This window comes from Bombina bombina, chromosome 7, assembly GCF_027579735.1.
Source record: "Bombina bombina isolate aBomBom1 chromosome 7, aBomBom1.pri, whole genome shotgun sequence".
In the NCBI taxonomy this organism is placed as follows: Eukaryota; Metazoa; Chordata; class Amphibia; order Anura; family Bombinatoridae; genus Bombina; species Bombina bombina.
Window position 1 is genome coordinate 250,686,798 of NC_069505.1, and position 23,466 is coordinate 250,710,263.

At 38.2% G+C, this 23,466-nt stretch overlaps 1 protein-coding gene across 2 annotated transcripts in view; it reads left to right on the top strand.

Moving 5' to 3' along the window:
* The window catches only part of PHF2 (PHD finger protein 2), a 697,107-nt gene that overhangs the window by 19,019 nt on the left and 654,622 nt on the right, over nt 1-23,466 (top strand). The gene's annotated exons all lie outside the window — the stretch shown is intronic.

Here is a 23,466-nt window from a genome sequence, read left to right on the forward strand (position 1 = left end):
TTTACAATGTTGCTTCAGTTCATTGAGGTTTGTGGTCATTTGTTTATGCACAACTCTCTTAAGGTCCTGCCAGAGCATTTGAATCGGCTTGAGATCTGGACTTTGACTGGGCTATAGCACACCTTGATTATTTTCTTTTTAGCCATTTTGTTGTAGCTTTGCTTGTGTGCTTGGGATCATTGTCCTGTTGCATGACCCAATTTAGACCAAACTTTCTCTGTCGGAGTCTAGAATACTTTTCCTATACAGAGGAGTTAATTGTCGACTCAATGACTTCAAGGTGCCCAGGTCCTGTGGCTGCAAAACAAGCCTGAATAATCACCCCTCCACCCCCTACTTGACATTATGACCAAACATCATTACTTTGGTCTCCTCTGTCCAAAGGACATTGTTTCAGAAGTCTTGTGATTTGTTCAGATGCAACTTTACAAACCTAAGCCGTGCTGTTCTTTTTAGGGAGAAGTGGCTTTCTCCTGGCAACCCTTCCATACAAACCATACTTGTTCAGTATTTTTCAAATTTTACTGTAGAATGATAGACTTTAAATTTTTGGGAATGGCCTTATAACCCTTCTCAGATTGATGGGCATCAACAATTGCTTCTCTAAGATCATTGCTGATGTCTTTCCTCCTTGGCATTGTGTTAACATCTGAATGCTCCAAACCAGCAAATTGCTAAAAGTTTGGCTTTTATAGAGGTAGTCACTCTTGCTAATGATCAATTAATTAAGGGCATTTGATTAGCAGCACCTGGCTGCTACTTAGCCTCTTAATTGCTTTGGAAGCAGTTAGGGTGTACTTGGTTTTAAAAGCACTGAGAACAGTAACATACACATTACATACCAGTAAGGTAAATTACTTAAAGTGATGGTAAATCCAAGTGTATAACAAACGCTAGGATTTCCATCACTAAAAATCAAGTGAAGTTTAAGTTATGAGATATGTAAAAAAAAGGGTGCTAAACTTACCCTTTCTGTGCCGTTGCACAGCGCTAAACTCAGTGACTCCAGGTGCCCACAGTACATCTCTCTCATTCAATGTGTTCTCCAGTTTTCTTTATGCACTCACGGCTATTGGTTTAGAGTGCAAGCGGCAACCCATTGCTAGAAGAGCGATGTGCCGTGGACGGCCAAAGCCGCAGAGTTTAGCACTGTGCAATAGCACAGAAATAGTGAATTTAGCACTTTTTTTTTTTTTATTTTATTACATATTTCATCACTTAAACTCCACTTGAATTTTAGTAGTGTTTATAATGTTTTATAGGCTAGTTCAGTAACTTTCATATGCTGCAAACTTAAATGACCTAACTAGCATAAAGATGAAAGCCAGAAGTGCAGAAACCATTGCAGCAGTGTACTGCATTCACTAAAGACCAATACAGTCTCTGAAGGCGTTGGCTGGAAATATGAGTTAAAATTAATGAAAAACATGAATAGGAGTAAAAACAGAAAACCAATTTCCCTTTTACTTACTGAAAAGATTTCTTAATTTCTGCTGTTGTAGGAATATTTTACTGGGGAAATAAATGCACATTATAAACACATTAATGTCTCTAGAACTAACAAGCACTAGTTCAGTTTTATGTTATTCAGACTTTAATCAAATTGGCAAGAACTAATTATTCTTTCCATAATAGAACAATACTTCCAAAGGGAATAACCAATCAGGATTATACTAGCTACAAACACAGGCTAGTTTATAGAAATGTATTTTGCTGAAGAGAAGTAGTATGAGGAAATTAACTGAAGAAAGCCAAAAAAGCAAGTTAGAGTAATAAGCAGCAGTCAGAATAACATATTCTGCACATGAAACATAATTGTGACACAGTGGTGTTTTATAACTTTCTTAATAAAACTCTCTCATTCTCTTTCTCTTTTTCTCTCTCTCAAAAATGAAGTCTCTACATTTATTTTCATAAATTAAAGTGCCCCTGATTTAATGATTCATTACAAATATTGTTGATGGAATCACCGAAGTTTACAATCACTTTAAAAGTAAAGAGAAAAAAAGAATCCCTGCAGTATATCCTGAATGCCCCATTTTGAATGACTGAAAATCTTTTAAATCTTCTAATTAGATTAGGCCATTGCAAAGGGTCTTGCTTACTTCTAGTTACTCAATGTCTACAAAAATTCACCCCCTTGTTGTTTCACCCATTGAGTTTTACCCACTGTTACATGAGCTTATGTTTTAGGGCATATGAAGATGATGTTGGTAGGAACAGCAAACATGTTTTAAATTTAAATACTGTACAATATTGTTTTTCTGTCTTGCAATAAATTAATGTTCTAGGTGAGTGTGGAAAAAAATTTGAATTCATTATGTCTGGTTTGCTGCAGTTGTCTTTCTAAAGCCACACTCCACCCACCTCTCAACTTAATTGGAGGATGCAATCAGGACTTGTCACTGGAGTAAACACAGCTAGACATGTGATTATGTTAGCAAAACATTAATTGGTTTGCTTTTCCTTGTCTGTATTGAACAAACTATGTGACAGGGTTTGACTTGTCGAGTCTGCAGTGTGCACTTTTAGTCCTTAGAATTTAAAAACCTTAAAGGACCAGTCAACACAGTAGATTTGCATAATCAACAAATGCAAGATAACAAGACAATGCAATAGCACTTAGAGGCCTATTTATCAAGCCGTCAACCGCAAATACGCTGGAATTCCACAGCGTAATTGTGGAGAGCTTGATTTGCCTTATTTATCAAAGCCTACAGACCGGCAAAAGTAGAATTTTGTGACGTAACATACGATTCGCCGGTCTCAGTCCGACACAAATCGATGCTTACGTCATTACAGATGTTCCGAATGCAAATTCGGCACTATCTGACTACTTTTGCTAGTTAACAAATAACTACCAGGTACGCTCGCCACTATTCTGGCCCAGCGTACCTGGTTTTCAATCCGCCGCCCTGGAGGCGGTGGATGCCATAGGAAACAATGGGAGTCTGAAAGCAGCGAAAGCTTATGTTCACTGCTGCCCGATATCCCATTGATTCCTATGGGAGAATAAAAGTTATGTTTACACCTAACACCCTAACATGTACCCCGAGTCTAAACACCCCTAATCTGCCGTCCCGACACCGCCACCTCCTAAATAAAAGTTATTAACCCCTAATCTGCTGCTCCCATCACCACCGCCACCTACATAGTTATTAACCCCTAAACCGCCAGCCCCGCACATCGGCATAAGCTAAATTAACCTATTAACTCCTAAACCTAACAACCCGCTAACTTTATATTAAATATTAACTCATCCCTATCTTTGATAATTTCTTTTTTTATTTTTTGTAACTTAGTGTTTATTTTTTTGTGTAACTTAGTGTTTGTTATTTTTTGTAACTTAGTTGTTAGTTTTTGGTAACTTTTTAGTGTAGATTTAAATTATTTGAGTAGGTTTAGGTGTTTAAATATATAATATAGTTAATTTAATTTGTAGTTTAATGTAATTTTAGTATAAAAGTTAGGTTAGATTAATTTTTATTTTAATATAGTTTAATGTAATTTTAGTTTAAAAGTTAGGGTAGGTTAATTATTAATTTAATATAGTTTAATGTAATTTTATTATAATAGTTAGGGTAGGTTAATTAATAGTTTAATTTAAATCTAAAGGTAAGTTTACATTTATTATAAGATAGGGATGAGTTAATATTTAATATAAAGTAAGCGGGTTGTTAGGTTTAGGGGTTAATAGTTTAATTTAGTTTATGGCGATTTGGGGGCTGGCGGTTTAGGGGTTAATACATTTATTTTGTTGCGGTGGGCTCCGGGTGCGGCAGGATAGGGGTTAATGACTTTATGTAGGTGGCGGCGGTATAGGGGTTAATAAGTATAATGTAGGTGGCGGCGGGCTCCGGGAGCAGAGGAATAGGGGTTAATAAGTTTATTATAGTTGCGGTGGGCTCCGGGAGCAGCGGGATAGGAGTTAATAACTTTATTTGGGGTCCGGAAGCTGCGTTATAGGGGTTAAACATTTTAGTATAGTGTGGGTGTTTAGTGACAGTATATAAATAAAGCTGGGAAAAAGCCGAAGAGCAGTGAGATCGATGACTGTTGGTTAACAACAGTCCGCTGCTCATCGCCCCATACTTGGTGCGCAACTTTTTGACAGCTTTTTTGTTAAATATGGAGAAAGTATTCAGGTCTGCGGCAGCGATGTTAGGCGAGCGTATTGGTGCCGTCGAATGCAAGTAAGTTGACGGCTTGATAAGTAGGCCTCTATGTCTGAACTTCAAATGAGTAGTAGATTTTTTTCTGACAATTTTAAAAGTTATGTCTTTTCCCACTCCTCCTGTACCATGTGACAGCCATCAGCCAATCACAAATGCATACACATACCATGTGACAGCCATCAGCCATTCACAAATGCATACACACTTATTCTTGCACATACTCAGTAGGAGCTGGTGACTCAAAAAGTTTAAATATAAAAAGACTGAGCACATTTTGTTAATGGAAGTAAATTGGAAAGTTGTTTAAAATAGCATGTTCTATCTGAATAATGAAAGTTTTATTTTGATTGAGTGTCCCTTTAATTTTAGAGCTAAACTACAGCAGGGCTCGACAAACCCTGTATCCAGTGAGCCACTGGCTTCTAGATTTTTACCTGTGGCTCCTATCTTTTGGGTTATTCTCCATATATCTATATACAAATGCTGGTGTCCTAAATATTCTTACTGGCTCCTACATTTTAAACAGATTTGCCTACCCCTAAATAACAGGAATGGTGGCAAAATAATGAAATTATATTGCTAAGTTTTACTACACATTTTAACCTATGCATTTTATATTACAATCTCAATGTGTTAACTGAACCTTTAATGCAGATGACCATGCAGACTGCGGTTTGAGGTAACACGAGTGCGCTTCAACAAAGTTTGTTTTTTATATTTTATTTGATTGTGCTGATGCATTTTTAACCAATTCATACGGGAGACTATATACTAAGGAAATTAAACTATATCATAAGCCAGAGAACCACTGGCTCCTAAAGGTAGCCACCAATCAGCAAACGCTACCCTGGTGCTGAACCAAAAATGGTCCGGCTCCTAAGCTTACAATCCAACCTTTTAAAATAAAGATACCAAAAGAACGAAGAAAAATTGATAATAGGAGTAAATTAGAAAGTTGCTTAAAATTGCTGCTCTATCTAAATCATGAATAAAAAATTTGGGTTTCATATACCTTTAACAGATTACAATGTCTGTTCTTACTTCCCAGAAGAAAGCATTTGCTACATAATGTTTATTTCACATAATGGCCAGTGCCAGTGTATCAAGTTGGAGCATACCTCTACTTCCATACACTTATCTGTAGGTCCATGCTAACAAAACACAGACTCTGAACTCACAAACACACTCCTCCTAATGTTGGAAAATATCTTATTTCTATTATATTGTGCGTGTGTATATATATATACACTGCTCAAAAAAATAAAGGGAACACTTAAACAACACAATGTATCTCCAAGTCAATCACACTTCTGTGAAATCAAACTGTCCACTTAGGAAGCAACACTGAGTGACAATCAATTTCACATGCTGTTGTGCAAATGGGATAGACAACAGGTGGAAATTATAGGCAATTAGCAAGACACCCCCAATAAAGGAGTGGTTCTGCAGGTGGTGACCACAGACCACTTCTCAGTTCCTATGCTTTCTGGCTGATGTTATGGTCACTTTTGAATGCTGGTGGTGCTTGCACTCTAGTGGTAGCATGAGACGGAGTCTACAACCCACACAAGTGGCTCAGGTAGTGCAGCTCATCCAGGATGGCACATCAGTGCGAGCTGTGGCAAGAAGGATTGCTGTGTCTGTCAGCGTAGTGTCCAGAGCATGGAGGCGCTACCAGGAGACAGGCCAGTACATCAGGAGACGTGGAGGAGGCCGTAGGAGGGCAACAACCCAGCAGCAGGACCGCTACCTCCGCCTTTGTGCAAGGAGGAACAGGAGGAGCACTGCCAGAGCCCTGCAAAATGACCTCCAGCAGGCCACAAATGTGCATGTGTCTGCTCAAACGGTCAGAAACAGACTCCATGAGGGTGGTATGAGGACCCAACGTCAACAGGTGGGGGTTGTGCTTACAGTCCAACACCGTGCAGGACGTTTGACATTTGCCAGAGAACACCAAGATTGGCAAATTCGACACTGGCGCCCTGTGCTCTTCACAGATGAAAGCAGGGGCACACTGAGCACATTTGACAGACGTGACAGTCTGGAGACGCCGTGGAGAACGTTCTGCTGCCTGCAACATCCTCCAGCATGGCCAGTTTGGCAGTGGGTCAGTAATGGTGTGGGGTGGCATTTCTTTGAGGGGCCGAACAGCCCTCCATGTGCTCGCCAGAGGTAGCCTGACTGCCATTAGGTATCAAGATGAGATCCTCAGACCCCTTGTGAGACCATATGCTGGTGCGGTTGGCCCTGGGTTCCTCCTAATGCAAGACAATGCTAGACCTCATGTGGCTGGAGTGTGTCAGCAGTTCCTGCAAGATGAAGGCATTGATGCTATGGACTGGCCCTCCTGTTCCCCAGACCTGAATCCAATTGAGCACATCTGGGACATCATGTCTCGCTCCCTCCACCAACTTCACTTTGCACCACAGACTGTCCAGGAGTTGGTGGATGCTTTAGTCCAGGTCTTGGAGGTGATCCCTCAGGAGACCATCCGCCACCTCATCAGGAGCATGCACAGGCGTTGTAGGGAGGTCATACAGGCACGTGGAGGCCACACACACTACTGAGCCTCATTTTGACTTGTTTTAAGGACATTACATCAAAGTTGGATCTGCCTGTAGTGTGTTTTTCCACTTTAATTTTGAGTGTGACTCCAAATCCAGACCTCCATGGGTTGAAAATTTTGATTTCCATTTTTTAATTTTTGTGTGATTTTGTTGTCAGCACATTCAACTATGTAAAGAACAAAGTATTTAATTAGAATATTTTATTCATTCAGATCTAGGATGTGTTATTTTAGTGTTCCCTTTATTTTTTTGAGCAGTGTATATATATATATATATATATATATATATATATAAATATAAGACACACAGAGAAAGTCCAGCACTCACTTACAAGCTCTCAGCTCTCAGCTAAGATTAAAATAAAATATGGACGGGTTAGTACCGCATTTGGCCAAATGGGACAAGCCCAGGTAACACGTCAAGGTCCCTTCCAAAAACCTGTGACCCTAAAACAGCCACACAATGCAAGCTCTCAATCCAACAAACTTGGAACAAGTGAAGGGCACACATATACAAAACACGGAAGGGGACTGCACTCTCAGACGAGACAGGGTACACATCCCATGTGCAACATGCTCAGCCCTGGGTGCTCACTGGCACTCACAAGAAGCTGTGCTGTCCCCAGAGTCACAGGCAGTTAACCCCAGACAGGTCTGGTGCAAGAACTATAGGGAAAAAATATATATATGGCTGCTTTGTTCCGAATGCCCTTTTTAGTGATTTAGTTTAAAATATCACTCTAGTAAGATTTGTGATTGATGTGAGTACATTATGTATGAGAGCAGTTACTCTGCGCACTGAAAGTGCACACAACCTCTGGCCTCATGCTCTGCAGGTTTGGTGCAGTAATCAGTTTTACTGTATGCATGTTTAGCAAGTAGACGTTTATTTCAAACATGCTTCTAACTGAATCTAAAATGCTTATGTGCAATTTGTTTAGAATGTTCATTCAGCTATTGACTAAAAGGAAAATGATTTTTAATGCATCTATTTTCAACCTATTATTTAAGTAATCTTAATCTATCTATCTGTCTATCCTCCTATGTATCTATCTATCTATCTATCTATCTATCTCTCTATCATCTATCTATTGATCTATCTATCTATCTATCTATCTATCTATCTATCATCTATCTCTCTCTATATATCATCTATCTATCTATCTAGCTCTATATATCTTCTATCATCTATACATCTATCTATCTCTCTCTATCTATCTATCTATCTATCATCTATCTATCATCTATCTCTCTCTATATATCATCTATCTATCTATCTATCTATCTATCTATCTATCTATCTATCTATCTCTATATATCATCTATCTATCTATCTATCTCTATCTATCTATCTATCTATCTATCTAGCTCTATATATCTTCTATCATATATACATCTATCTAGCTCTCTCTATCTATCATCTATCTATCTATCTATCTATCTATCTATCTATCTATCTATCTATTTTATCTATAATTGTATCTTTTTACTTGTATAAATGGACATTTGTCCTCTGAGATTCTCCTATGCGAAGGCTTTTGTTTGCAAACAATAGGAGATTTACTATTTCCTTGTTTAGACGTGTTCATCAGGTTAAGCAGGTTTCTCTCAGGTCTTGTAGTAAACTTTCATTCTGCCATTAGAGAGGGATGGGAGGAGACATTTGATTTCACTTCCCTTTACTACAGATTTCATTTTTTTTATAGACTATTACATAAGCCCATTAAAGGTGGCACTGGCTGTCTGTAGTTCTTCCAGCGCTGGTCTCGCTGCAAGACCCGCACTCGAACAGCCCTGCAAGATCCTTGTGATGAGCCATGTGCTGTGTGTTTAACCCCCTTTAGTTAAAGTACAGCCACAGAGAACTGCTGGCCCTGAGCAGGAATGGATGATGAGCCAATCAGCAGTGACAGATGCACAGCTGGGTTGTGCACCTACAGCTGTTGATTGGGTAAGATTTTTCTGTATGCACTAATATATTATATTCCTTTGGGTTGGGAAGGAAAATATAAGCATTTTGTCCCTCCAGGTATAAAACAGGTATAAAAGGGTTGTGTGTTTATCAAAACAGAATGCAGTAGTTGGTTTGTAAATGTAAACCTGCGTTAAATTGTTTGTACAGGGTAGAGTACACAGAACTGGCCAATATTTATATTTAAATCTATATTGCATTACCGGGATCCCACTATGGCTTGATAGATAACCTTATGATTGGCACTGTATTCTGCACCTCTTTGGTACATTTAGAGTCTGTATTGTATAAGAAAAAATACCTCAATATGACAACTGAGTGTCTTTTACATATGTACAGAGTGTATGTCATTTAGTTACACAGGATTTATAAACATGCAATCAGCAGGTGTAAAATAATTCATTACGGACCTGTTCATATATACAAGATGATAATTGTAATAAAATAAACCTCAAACCAGCATTTTTTCTACAGTTTTTCTTTTTTCAAATATGAGATACGGTCCTTTCCAGTCCCCAAAATTAATCTTTTTACAAACTGTTTGTAACTGATCAGTGTTCTGAGTTTATTTTCCCTGGTAATTTTTGTTCAGCATGTAGTCTAGATAATTTTATAGTATTATTCTTATCACCGGTTGGTAAATATTATGACTTTGGCTGCAATAACCATACACATTTAGAGTGCATTTTTTATCTAGGACACCAATTAATCCATATGTCCATAAGCGTGTTTGTTACATAGACATTAAAACCTCTTAATTTGTGCAAACATTGTGCCTGTCCCACACATAGTCTTCTTAAAAAGCAAATACTGTAACCTAGGTTTTCTTCAAAATGTTTCAAGTTGCTTAAACCAGCTATTTGATTTGCAGCATTTTGAAGAAAACCTAGGTTACAGATTTTTTGTTTTGGTAGACTCTGCAAAGTATGGGACAGGCGCAATGTTTAGACAAAAGCAAGAAATGTTTTTCCTTTAAGGAGCCAGGGTTGATGAAGGTTTACAAAGATACATTATGATTCCTGTTTTTTCACCCCTATTGTTTGGATATTATTAAACATATCATTCCGCTAATAAGTTTGTCTTATATTACCATTTATTTATGAGAAGTTTGATTCATTGTTCTTATGTGTTTCACCTAAGGTAGCAAATTAAATGGACAAATAGTGTGATGCGGACTTGGGATATTTAGCTCTACCCATAATGATAACAAATAACTACAATATTTGGAGTAGATCTGTGGGTTCACTTGAAAGCTGAATTGCTTGTGTGCTTCACCTCTTTGAAGTCCATAACAGGACTGGAATCGAGTAAACAAGGCATACAAGCCTTATCAACTCTTATAACCTAGATATGGTGCTGTTCCTGGCCCAAGATTAAAGGACCTTTAAATACAGTAGAATTACATAATCAACAAATGCATATTAAAAAGACAATTCAATGGTGCTTAGTCTTTATTTCCAATGAGTAGTAGATTTTTTTCTCACAAATGCCAAACTTAGGTCATTTTCCCTTCCCCCTGCATCATGTGACAGCCATGAGCCAATCACAAAATGCATATATGTATACACTGTGAGGCCTATTTATCAAATGTCTGTCGGACCTGATCCGACAGTGCGGATCATGTCCGACAGACATCGCTGAATGTGGAGAGCAATACGCTCTCCATATTCAGCATTGCACCAGCAGCTCTTGTGAGCTGCTGGTACAACGCCGCCCCCTGCAGACCAATGGGCCGCCAGCAGGGAGGTGTCAATCATCCCGATCGTAATCGATCGGGTTGAATTCTGGCGATGTCTGTCCGCCTGGTCTTTAGACCACTGCTTAATAAATGCTTTTTCTAGCGAGTCTGAAGACTCGCAGAAACACGGGCTCTAAAGCTCCATTTGGAGCTTGATAAATGGGCCTCTGTGTGTATATGAAAAGATTGTCCACATTTTGATAATGGAAGTTGTTTAAAATTGCTGCTCTGTCTAAGTTTAATTTTCACTTTTTTTTATGAAATAAATAAATATGTTACTTCTCTTAAAGAGACAGTATACACCAATTTTCATATAAATGCCTGTAATAGATAAATAATAACCCAACTGCATGTAATATATGAAGAATAACCCAAAAAGTTAGGAGCCAGGTTTAAAATTCTAGGAGCCAGTGGCTCCCTGGCTCCTAGGTTTGTTGAGCCCTGCCCTAAACACAAAATATGTTTCTTGCACTTCCCTCTAATCATATGTGCTGCCATTATCGAGACTAAGTTACACTGCAGGTATCTGAAGCAGAGTTTATGCACATGTGCAAACACATCACCACTGGAATATAGTGAAAGAAGATTTGAACATGGTAGCACTAGGATTGCCACCTCAGCCACTTATGAGTTACAAATGTAAATCACATTTCAGTGAATGACCCACACAAATGATATATATTGTTTTTCAGCAGGCCCAGCAGTTCACAATTATACCAGTATTACATTTATAATTCATGGCATATGAGATAGCTGCAACAATTTATAATAGTTTCTTAGATTTTAGTAAATAATACTGAGAATGGTCAAGTGACCACTACTGTTACTGTGACCACCTTACTAAATTGTCATCAAGGGTAGCCAAATGCGAAATAGGGGCCCATACAGGCTTTTGGGATTATAATATAGATCTGAGAGGTCCCATTGTTCAGTACAGAAATAAAAACACTTTTTTCTTGCAAGGTGTTTACTGTTACCACCAACACAATTCCTATATTTTTTAAGAGAGGGATTTGTCTACTAAAAAATAAACTTAATTAGGGGTCTCTACACATACCAGATTTTTTTTAATGCACATATACTGACCCATTCACAAGCGAATCCCATGTGTTTTTTCTACTTTATTTTTAAATGACTTGTTGTGCGGTTCTGCTCCAAGACCAGGCAAGCTATTACCTTTTAAATGATGGGTCTTGGAGATTTGTAGCTGCTATGGTAGCTGAGATAGAGGGGATTAAAGAACCTCCCCATCCAGCTCCCATGCAGCTACACTGAACTTCTCGGTTCTGCCCCTTTGTGACGTCACCATATGCATACTTGGTGATGTCACTGTCACTCCCATGAAGTCTGGGACTGCCTCCCACGAGGCCACCAACATTCCCCAGCCTATAGTGAGAGGGAAAAAAACAGTGTTTGATCAGCGATCCACCTGGCTTGTCATGCGCCTACAGGTAGCGATATGCATGAAGAGAGCGCCACGTCATGCGCATCAAAGGAGTTAAATACTGATTTCATTTTTTTACTTGGTCAAAAATTAAGGTCTAACTTCAGAGAGCAGATTAACTCTTGCAGGGCCAACTACAGATAATGTTGGTCCTATTACAATTATCTCTTAACAAACCCTTACTTAGTTATTTCCTAACATTAGGAACTAATAATTTGCTACAGATTATTTCTTATTTTAAAGTGATTACTGTTAAGAGGGTTTTTGTGATGTGAAGCCTCAAATTATTTTTTGTCTGCTGTTTCTTTCATATCATTGAAATTAATGTAAATCTCCTCCATAGCTACCATTTAAATGGACAATAAGTTCAACATTAAATCCTCATAAAATGTTAAACGTAGTTCAATAAAAATCAGCTGCATATGTTCAGTTTATTTTGCCAGCTAGCCCTGTGATTTACTGCCGTGTATTATGCTTTTGCACAAGCCCCAGAAAGGCTAGAGTGCATGTTGAATTTGCCTGGTTCTACTACATGGAACATGTAAACACGACAGGTGAACCTACTAAACCCCTTTGATGTGCAGGACAAGGCAATCTTGTTATGCGTATCGCTACCTGTAAGTGCATGACGAGCCCTACTTGTCATGCAGGGGAATCGCCAATCAATCAATGTTTTCAGCGATTCATCTCACTACAGGCCAGGGATGGTGACTTAGTGGGCGGCACTCTCAGGCTTCGTGGAATTGCCGTTGACATCACAAAGAGAACAGAACCAGGGAGCTGGATAGGGGGAGGTTCTTCAAACCTCTCGATCTCAGCTCCCATAGCAGCTACATACTCCCTGCTCTTTCAAATGATGGTGGTCTTGGAGCAGTGCCACACAAATGATCTTTTAAAAATAAAGTAGATAAACACACAGGGATTTGCTTGGGAATGGCTCATTATATGTGTGACCCCTAATAAAGTTTATTTTCTAGTAGACAAGTCCCTCTTTAAAAAAAGATATGAATTTTGTCTGTATAGGTAGGTGATCACCTTGCAAGAAAAAAGTGCTTTTATTCCTGTACTGAACAATGGGGTGCCCCCCCTTTACTACCCATGATGACAATTTAGTAAGGTCATCACAGTAACAGCAGTGCTCACTTGGCCATTTTCAGTCATTTTTGCAATTTTACAGTGTTTGCCACAGCTATCTCAGATGCCATACATTATAAATGTAATAACGGTATATTGTGAATCTGCTGGGCCTGCTGAGAACAAAACAATATCTAATTTGTGTGGGTCACTCACTGAAATTTCACTTACAATAGGGTTTAAATCAAGGTAGCAAAAAAGCTCAAAATTGGCTTAGCACTGGGGTGAAAAAAGATAGACATGAAACCCTAAATATGTTGTTCATGATTCAGATAGAAACATACAATTGTAAACAACTGTCCTATTTACTTCTATTAATTCTTATTTTGTTTTGCTTTCTTGTCATCCTTTGTTGAAAAGCAGGAAGGTGAGCTCAGGAGGTTTGCAACAATATTATACGTTAGCAGCAGCATAAAATGGCAGCACTATTTCCTGAGATGTGCACCCTAGCTTCCTAGGTATCTCTTCAGCAAAGAATCACATGATGAGAAAGTCAATTGGATCATATAAGAACGTTGGAAAATGTTTTTTGTAAATGTTCTGTCTGAATCATGTTTTTTACTGTCAATGTAATGGAGTTTTCAAAGGTAGCATTTGCTCTGGATTTAAAATATTTACTAACAAAACAGTTTTAATGCTTATAAAATAATTATTTCATGTACAGTACTTAAAGGGACATGAAACCCAAATATTTTCTTTCATGATTCAGATAGAGCATGTGATTTTAAGCAACTTTCTAATTTACTCCTATTATCACATTATCTTCATTCTTTTAATTAGGGCTGCAACAACTAATCGGTAAGATTGATCATAAAAATAGTTGTCAAAGAATCTCATTATCAATTAGGTGGTCAGCGATTAGTTGTTAATTGCACAGCACCAGCTGCTTCAATCCGATGAACTCCTGCACATGGTATTGTGCAAATATTTTTATTTATTTATTTTTTTTCTATCCGATTAATCGGATGATTATTGTCCGATTAATGGGATAGAAAAAAGATTAAAAAAATAAATAAATTCAATTTTTTTTGCACAATCTTAGTTGCAGTAGATCATCAGATTAAAGCAGCTGGTGCTGTGCAACTGACCAACTAATCGCTGACCACCTAATTGATAATGAGATTTGTTGACAACTATTTTTATAATCAAACTTACCGATTAGTTGTTGCAGCCCTACTTTTAATATACTTTGTTGAAGGAGCAGCAATGCACTACTGGTTTCTAACTGAACACATGGGTGAGCCAATGACAATCAGTAAATATATGCAGCCACCAATCAGCAGCTAGAACCTATGTTATTTGCTGCTCCTGAGCTTCCCTAGATAAACCTTTCAGCAAAGCATAAGAAGAGAAGGAAGCAAATTAGATAATAGAAGTAAATTAGAATGTTGTTTAAAAATGTATTCTCTGTCTGAATCCTGAAAGATAATTTTTGGGTTTCATGTCCCTTTAAAGTGCCATAAAACATGTTGAGATCTGTGCATATTTTAAAAGGGCTAATTAAGTAAAACATGTTTGCATAAAAAAATTGTTTAAAAATTGCTGGCAAGTATTTTAAAGTGATTTTAAAAAATAAGCAAAATTACTTACATAGCTGTGCTTTTTGGAGTAGACTGATCCACCCCCCCTTATCAGTGTTTAGCATCACAAACACAGGCATTGTATTTTAACTAAGTTCACAGCAGCTTATTTGCTTCTAGCCTACTCCAGCAGATAATGAGTGTTAAAGGGACAGTATACTGTAAAATAGTTTTTCCCTTAATGTGTTTACAATTGCTTTTTTTACAAACTGCAGAGTAAAAATTTATCAAAACTAACTTTTTAAGTTTTATTTGTGTATATTAAAGCTCTGATTTTGTGTTTAGAAGCCACAACCTAATAAAATGGGTTGAGCTTGTAGGTATAATCTGATCTCATTACTGTATCACATTGTATACATATACCTGCTTCTTTATCTTATATCTGTCCATAAAAACAATCACCAGTACTTGGAGAGAACAATGGAAAATCAACATTGTATTACCTTATCTCTGCTATATCCCACTGGGAGTGTAATTTCTTCTGCTGGCTGTGTTTACAAAGCTTATCTATAGCTTGGACCTGCGGCCACAAACTTTTAGAATAGGTGGGGATACCACATGCTAAATCAACTATTTCAATTGCCAATATAAGGGTAAAGGAACTACTTGCATACAATTTAATAGACTCCAGCAGGTAAAGTGGATCATTGGGAGCAAATTAAAGGGGAGAACATTTTTGAGTAAACTGTCCCTTTAATGTCTTGCATTCTATCAATGGTGGATATATATGCAGCCATAAAATGAGTTGTGTGGGGGGAGTTAGAGCTGTACAATTCGGTGACTTAAAAGAAAGTGTTAATGGCGAGGCACTACAGTATAAATTTGCAGGTAAAGTAATTAAAGTACATATTATATTTTGTCTCTATCCAAACTTGTTTTATGTCCCTTTAATTGCTGATATTTACTGTGTCCCTTAAAGGGACACTGTACCCAAAATTTTTCTTTTGTGATTCAGATAGAGCATGACATTTTAAGCAACTTTCTAATTTACTCCTATTATCACATTTTATTCATTCTCTTGGAATCTTTATTTGAAATGCAAGAATGTAAGTTTAGATGCAGGCCCATTTTTGGTGAACAACCTAGGTTGTCCTTGCTGATTGGTGGATAAATTAATCCACCAATCAAAAACTGCTGTCCAGAGTTCTGAACCAAGAAAAAAGCTTAGATGCCTTCTTTTTTATATAAAGATAGCAAGAGAATGAAGAAAAATTGATAATATGAGTAAATTAGAAAGTTGCTTAAAATTGCATGCTCTATCTGAATCACAAAAGAAACATTTTTGGTTCAGTGTCCCTTTAAAGAAGCACTTTGTGTTAGCTTTTTCTGAAATAGGTGCTCTGTGCATGTGCATTTCTATTTTTGTAAGGCTCCATATTGGATGACTAATATGTCTCCATAGCAGTGCTCATTATTTCCTCACTGAGTTTGTAGAAGAGGAGATTGTAAACATCACAATTGCTTCATCTGCATGTTCAGCGTAGCCTGATTCTGGCAAGCAGGGTCACCACATGACTTTATGCTGTGCTGTGTCCTGATGCCACTCCTGGGCACCATGTAAGTGTCAGCATCAGACTGCAGTTTCAAATACAATGGCATCACCAAGTATTCTGGAAAACATCAGTGCTTATAGATCTAAAAAAGTTTGTTTATAAAGTGACATTTTGTGGAGAACATTTTATTATATAATGTATGCCTTTAGCATTTATCATTAACTGATATAAATCTATAAGCTGTTTTCCTCTCCTAGCTGTGCTTTCATTTTACTTTCGTTTTCAAATTCTGTACAAAGTTAGATGTCTTGCTGCTTGGCAACCCATATGTCAATAATGGCACATTTTGTTCACTCTGGACTTATGTAGAGTTTCATGGAAAGCCAGAACTTCTGCTTTTTTTTTAATAAATATTTTTTAGTGTCTTTGGTAACACATTTTGTAATAACCTATTGTGTAACGCATTGGAATTTAACAACAATTTAGCAATTTATGTACATTTTACTTGCAGTGCCACTATAGTATCATGTAATTTGTGTGTGTGATAAACAGGGTATTTTTCGTGTATATATATAATGGTATAATAACCCAAATTTTAGCCAGGTGGGCAACAAAATCAGCTAGGTGGTGTACCCACCGCCCGGGGAGAACACTGAGCTGTTACGTTTATAGCAGTGTTTCTTAAAGGGATACTCAGGTCAAATTAAATTTTCATGATTCAGATACAGCATGTAACTTTAAACAATTTTCCAATTTACTTCCATTAACAAAATGTGCTCAGTCTTTTTATATTTACACTTTTTGAGTCACCAGCTCCTACTGAGCATGTGCAGGAATTCACAGACTATACATATATGCATTTGTGATTGGCTGATTGCTATCATATGGTACAGGGGGAGTGGAAATATACATAACTGAAATATTTTTGAAAAAAATCTACTACTCATTTGAAATTCAGAGTAAATGCTATTGTATTGTCTTGTTGTCTTGCATTTGTTGATTATGCAAATCTAACGTGTTTACTGGTCCTTTAACCACGGTCCTCAAGTACCCCCAACAGTCCTGGTTTTCCTTATAGCTGAACTAGAGCACAGGTGAAATAATCAACTGATGGATGAGAGCAGGTTGGCAACTGATCAGCTGATTACTTCACCTGTGCACTGGTTCAGCTATAATGAAAACCAGGCCTGTTGGGGGTACTTGAGGGCCGTGGTTGAAAAACACTGCCTTATAGGATCTAGAGCACTGGTTTTCAAACCTGTCCTCAGGCCTCTCCAACAGGTCAGATTTTCTGGATTACCTTGGGTGAGAGCAGGTAAAATAACCAGCTTTCCTAATCAGCTGATTATTTTACCTGTGCTCTAGTTCAGATAAACACAAAATGTGGCCTGTTAGGGAGTCTGAGGACAGTGATCTAGAGTTACAGATTCCCACTCTGTGCCTTCTTACAAGATCTGCAAGGTAAGTATTAGTGACAGTATAACCAAATATTACATAACTGCATGTAATAGACACTACTATAAATAAGAATATGCACAGATGCTGATATAAAAATCCAGTCTAAAACCTTTTAAAAACTTACTTAGAAGCTCCCAGTTTATAACTGTTGATGAAGTTAGGCTGGGACACTCAATAATAGCGACTGCGAAAACAATAAGAGCAGTCACTCCTCCCTTACCTGCATATGAAAAGACAGATAACAGAAACAAGAGGCAGCAGGAGTCTGTAAACATGCATATACATCTGACACTGTGGGATTCGGTTAGAAGTCTGAAAATCAGCGCAATGTTATTAAAAAATAAGCAAAACTATACATTTTACAAAAACACTCCCAGATGGGCTGTATAAATGCATCATCTACAGAACATTTATGCAAAGAAAAATCTAATGTACAATGTCCCATTAATTGACCCCTAAATACTGTAGAAGTGAATAACTAACAAATACACAATAAAAATACTGCAACTGCACATAGTTTGAATTTAAAATAAGTAGTTTTTTCTGTTAAATTTCAAAGTTAATTTAATTTCCCCTCCCCTGTACCATGTGACAGCCAGTAAAAAAATGGATATATGTATAAACTGTGCACTGTTGCACATGCTCAGTAGGAGCTGGAGCCTCAGCAAGTGTGCATATAAAAAAAAGAATGTGCACATTTTAATAATAATATTTTTTTTTAGGTTGCTGCTTTATCTGAATCATTAAACTTTAATTTAAATGAATTTAGTGGTCCTTTAATGCTAGTTTGTAATGGGACTGAGTTTGTGTCCCTTTATGAGTTTATGATGCCTATAACTACATGAAATATGTAAAGTGGTATTCTAAGCCAAACATATGGGCAATGTGCCAATGAATTCACTTTCTCATTCGTGCTAAATAGAAATCATGCAAGCCTACCAAGGTACCATCATATCTAACGTCTTTCTATGTATGTGTCCGCAGCTTAATTTAGCTTATCGATCTCAGGAGGAATAGACCTGACAAAATAATGTCACATTAAAGAATTATTGCATAAATATAATCAAACTGTGCAACCACATGTAATTAAATTTAAATCATTCTAATATCTGATTGTACTTTTGCTGTGCTGCAAATTTAATGAACATAAAGATTCATTGACATTTTAAGCTGATTTACATGAGCAAACAAAATTCATTTGGGATAACAGAAGCTCATAATCATCAGAAAGCTGATGGAGTAAAATGCAAAATGTTGTAACAAGTACTAAATTATATTGTGCTTCTGTATAGTGTGAAATATCAGTAGATGCCTTGCATATGTTAAATAATATGCATACAAGATAAAGTGCTGCTGTCTACATTTATTTTAACAGGAAGTGCATGAAATGCAATCAAGGAAATGCATGTTTGTGCACAACTCATCCTTTGTGACAGATTACTCACTGGCTGAGGATAACTCCCTTAACACTATTGGTAGACAGGAACATGTCATGTCTTATTTTCCTTTCAAAGATTGAGAGAGTCCACGGCTTCATTCCTTACTGTTGGAAAATACAACACCTGGCCACCAGGAGGAGGCAAAGAAACCCAAGCCAAAGGCTTAAATATCCCTCCCACTTCCTCATTACCCCAGTCATTCTTTGCCTTTCATCCCGTTAGGAGGTGGCAGAGAAGTGTCAGAAGATTCAGAGAGTCCTGAAAAAGGGTATCTGCCCTTTGAGATAGGACTGGAGTTTTAAGTAGTCATGTCAACATCTCAGTGAGAGTATTGATGAAAGTTAGAGTCTGGAGATGCAGGGAAAGTTTTTCTGCAAAACCATCCAGACTACTGCTAACAGCTTCTAAGCAATCAGTGTTGACAAGTTTCACTCCCAACTTTCTCTCACTCAAGTCCATGTCAGGAGCGCTGCTATAAGACTGTCACACTTGAGAGGCTGTGTTCTGTTCTACAGCATGGATCCTGGAGGTAAGATCGTTTAAATTTTTATACATAAAACGCTATAACAGGGTGACAGTGTGGCTCCTTTATACCTTGATAGGATCCAGGGTTAATATCCTCTGAAGGGGGTTTATTGAACAGTTGGGGATAATTAATCAGTGTATTAATTATTTACATGCTGCTTTGTGGGATTTTTTCCTGGGCTGATAAACTGTGTGTTTTGGGCTGGAACAAACAGGTTTCACTTTTAAGTTTCTTTTTCGTTTTTGAAAGTGTTGCACAGCTCCTATTACTTGCTGTACTTGTAATAGCAGGGAAGTACTGTCTTGCACTCCATGTGACCGGGTGTGGTCTATCTTCATTTCCTCCATTCTGGCTGAGACTTGAACCTGAGGAGAGTGTTTCCTCTGTTAACTGTCTGGGTCTAGGAGGTGGTGAGTGCCCCAGCCATTGGTAGTATAAAGGTGCAGTTTTCTATAATACAAAACTTTTTATTTGTGTCCTTCTGTGGCTATAACCTGAGCTATGGAGGACTCTGACATGTTAGAAGATACAAATATCCAAAAAGAAGAAAAAGAGCGTGGCAGGGCAGCAGATAAGATTAATAAAACATCCAAACTGATCTAATTAATTGTTGGCACTAATATAGACACCAAGGTAATGAGTCTATAGGCTAGACTGAACTGACTAATATATTCTCTTACAGCAAACAGTACTAAAACATTAATATGTTTTTATTATTACTCATTACATCTTGGATACTAACAGTAGATTATATTGTTATCTTTTAAATGTACTTGGGAGAGCAGGTGTTCTAGACTTTAGACATGTTGATATATTTACACGTTTTCTGGAAATTTTTCCAATTTTTACCTTGTATACATAAGACTTACTGTAAGTTATAATTGTTATTAACCATTGAAATAGGAGATAATATTATAAGGAGTTTAGTTTAGCTCATATATGCTGTGATTCCCATTATTTCATTGTTAATCGTTATTGAATAATATAAAGTTAAATACTTTACCATCTATTGTTCACATTTTGGTATTCTGTTGTTCAGATCTCCCTTTTAATTTGTGTTATCACTGTTAATCAATAGTGATAGGAGAGATGTTTATATTGAATTCACACATTGTATATATATATGTCCTTTTGGATTGCAAAGTATGTTTAGGGTTAAATTTGTATGATGCCTGTGCTAACGTCAGTACTCATTTACTAAATTTAAGAAGGCTGTGTAACCAGAGCAGCACGGTCTATGATTAAGGCAGTAGCTGAAACGCGTAAGACAGATGCTGCTCTGGCAATTTTGGATTGTATTTACTGATTTTATGATGATTTTTTACTAGCCAAATAAACGCTATGTTTTATTAATCTTAAAAAAAATAAAAAATCTTATCTGCTGCCCTGCCACGCTCTTTTTCTTCTTTTTGGATATTTGTGCTGTTATTTACTGGACCGTGGGAAGGTCTGTGGGCTGTTTGCAGGGCTCCGTAAACGGAGTTTGCTTAGAGGAAGGAGGTGGATACTGACCGGCATTCATATGGTGAACAGCTGTGAGCAGCTACATACAGACTTGGTGAGTAGTGGAACAGCGATAGTAAAACAAGCTGTTTTCTGACAGCGAAAGGAGACGTGTGCTGGGAGATGGACCCAGGATGCTGGTCACATGAATACAAGGTACAATCAGTAAATAGCTGGTATGCACTAAGCTTTGTTCCTAAAGTATAACATTCGCCACCCAATAAGTGCACTATACTGTCAAAAAATATCCACGGACACCTACTATTGAGCGCTACCAAGGGGTTACTCTTTGTATTGTATGTTAGAAGGTACTCCTTCTGTACTAAATCATACCTGTTTATATTGTAAGGAGGCCGTGGTTTTCCCGCCCACTCAATTATGTTCCACATGCCTTAACACCGTTATAAAGTCTAAGGAGGGAGACAAGCCTGCAAAGGCTCTTAGTCCTTCTGAGCTTTCTACCTCTTCTACCCTTGCTACATTATCCACTCCACATGCAGTTCCCCGTAGCACATCTAATCCTCCATCCGGAGGGGGCCTTCTTCCTGTGGACTTTGCCGAGCAGTTACAAATGGCGGTGCCTGCCGCCCTCAGTGCATTACCCCGCTCTAACAAACGCAAGAGAAAGGCTAAACATAGCTATCCTGACCCGGAGTCATCTAAATATTAATCGGATTTAACTATTATGTCCCATTTATCCGATGATGAGTTAACTAACCTCTGTAGCTTCAGAGGGTGAACTTTCTGGGTCAAAATCCTTAGCGTCTAAGCCTCCTGCTGTGGAGGAACCGTCCTTTAGATTTAAAATTGAGCACTTGCGTTTTTTATTAAAGGAGGTTCTGTCCATGTTAGAGGTTCCAGAGGCCGCGCTGCCTGAAGAACCAATGATACCTAAATTAGACAGAGTTTATGAAAACAGGAAAGTTCCTTTGAATTTTCCTGTGCCGGTTAAGATGGCGAACATTATTAAGAACGAATGGGAAAGAATTGGTTCTTGCTTTTCCCCCTCGTCTACTTTTAATAAGTTGTTCCTGGTCCCCAACTCTCAACTGGATTTGTGGGGCTCCATTCCTAAGGTTGATGGTGCTATCTTTATACTTGCTAAACATACTACTATACCTCTTGAGGATAGTTCTTCATTCAGAGAGCCGATGGATAAGAAAATGGAAACCTTTCTGAGAAAGATGTTTCAACATACAGAATTTTTTTTTCAACTGGTGGCTGCAGTTGCCGCGGTTGCTGTAGCGGCTACCTACTGGTGCTACTTTTTGTCGGAACTCATTGAGATGGAGTCTCCCCTCGAGGATATTCAAGACAGAATTAAAGCTCTGAGAATTGATCATTCTTTTATCTGTGATGCGAACATGCAAATTATTCGCCTAAATGCAAAGGCCTCTGGCTTTTCGATTCTAGCCCACCGGGCGATCTGGTTGAAGTCTTGGTCTGCGGATATGACTTCTAAGTCCAGACTCCTTTCTCTTCCCTTCAAGGGAAAGATTTTATTTGGTCCAGGCCTGGACTCCATTATTTCTACGGTTACCGGAGGCAAGGGTGCATTCCTACCGCAAGTCTATGGGACGACAATATTCTAATTTTTGTTCCTTTCGTTCTGACAAATCCCAACGACAACAATCCTCCTCCAAGCCCGAGCACTTAGAAGCCATCTCAGCCCTGGAATAAATCCAAGCAGAATAAGAAGTCTGCCAAAAACAAAGCGGCATGAAGGGGCGGCCCCCGATCCGGGATCATATTGTGTAGGGGTCAGACTGTCTCTTTTTTCAGACGCCTTGTTTAAGGACGTACAGGATTCGTGGGTCCTGGAGGTGGTATCTTAGGGATCCAAGATATGCTTCAAATCTCATATGCCAAGGGGCAGATTCCTTTTCTTGAATCTGTCTACCAGACCAGAAAAGAGGGATGCCTTTCTATGGTGCGCTCGGGATCAATCCTCCTTAGGAGTTGTTGTCCCGGTGCCTATCGAAGAAAGAGGTTTGGGGTTTTATTCAAACCTTTTTGTGGTCCCAAAGACGGAGGGAACTTTCTGCTCAATTCTGGACCTAAAGTGCTTAAACAAATTTCTCAGTGTCCCTTCCTTCAAGATGGAGACGATAAGGTCCATCCTTTCTTTAATTCAAGAAGGCCAGTTTATGACCACTATAGATCTGAAGGACGCTTACCTTCATGTTTCAATCCACAGTGAACACTTTCAGTTCCTGAGGTTTGCATTCCTGGACCAGCACTTCCAGTTCATTGCCTTTCCGTTTGGACTAGCTACTGCTCCAAGAATCTTTACGCAGGTTATGGGGGCTCTTCTAGCCGTTGCCAGAACTCATGGTATTGCAGTAGCCCCATACATGGATGATATTCTGGTGCAAGCACCATCCTTTCGTCTTGCGGAAGAATTCTTGGAGTCCCTTCTCAATCTTCTTCGCATGGAT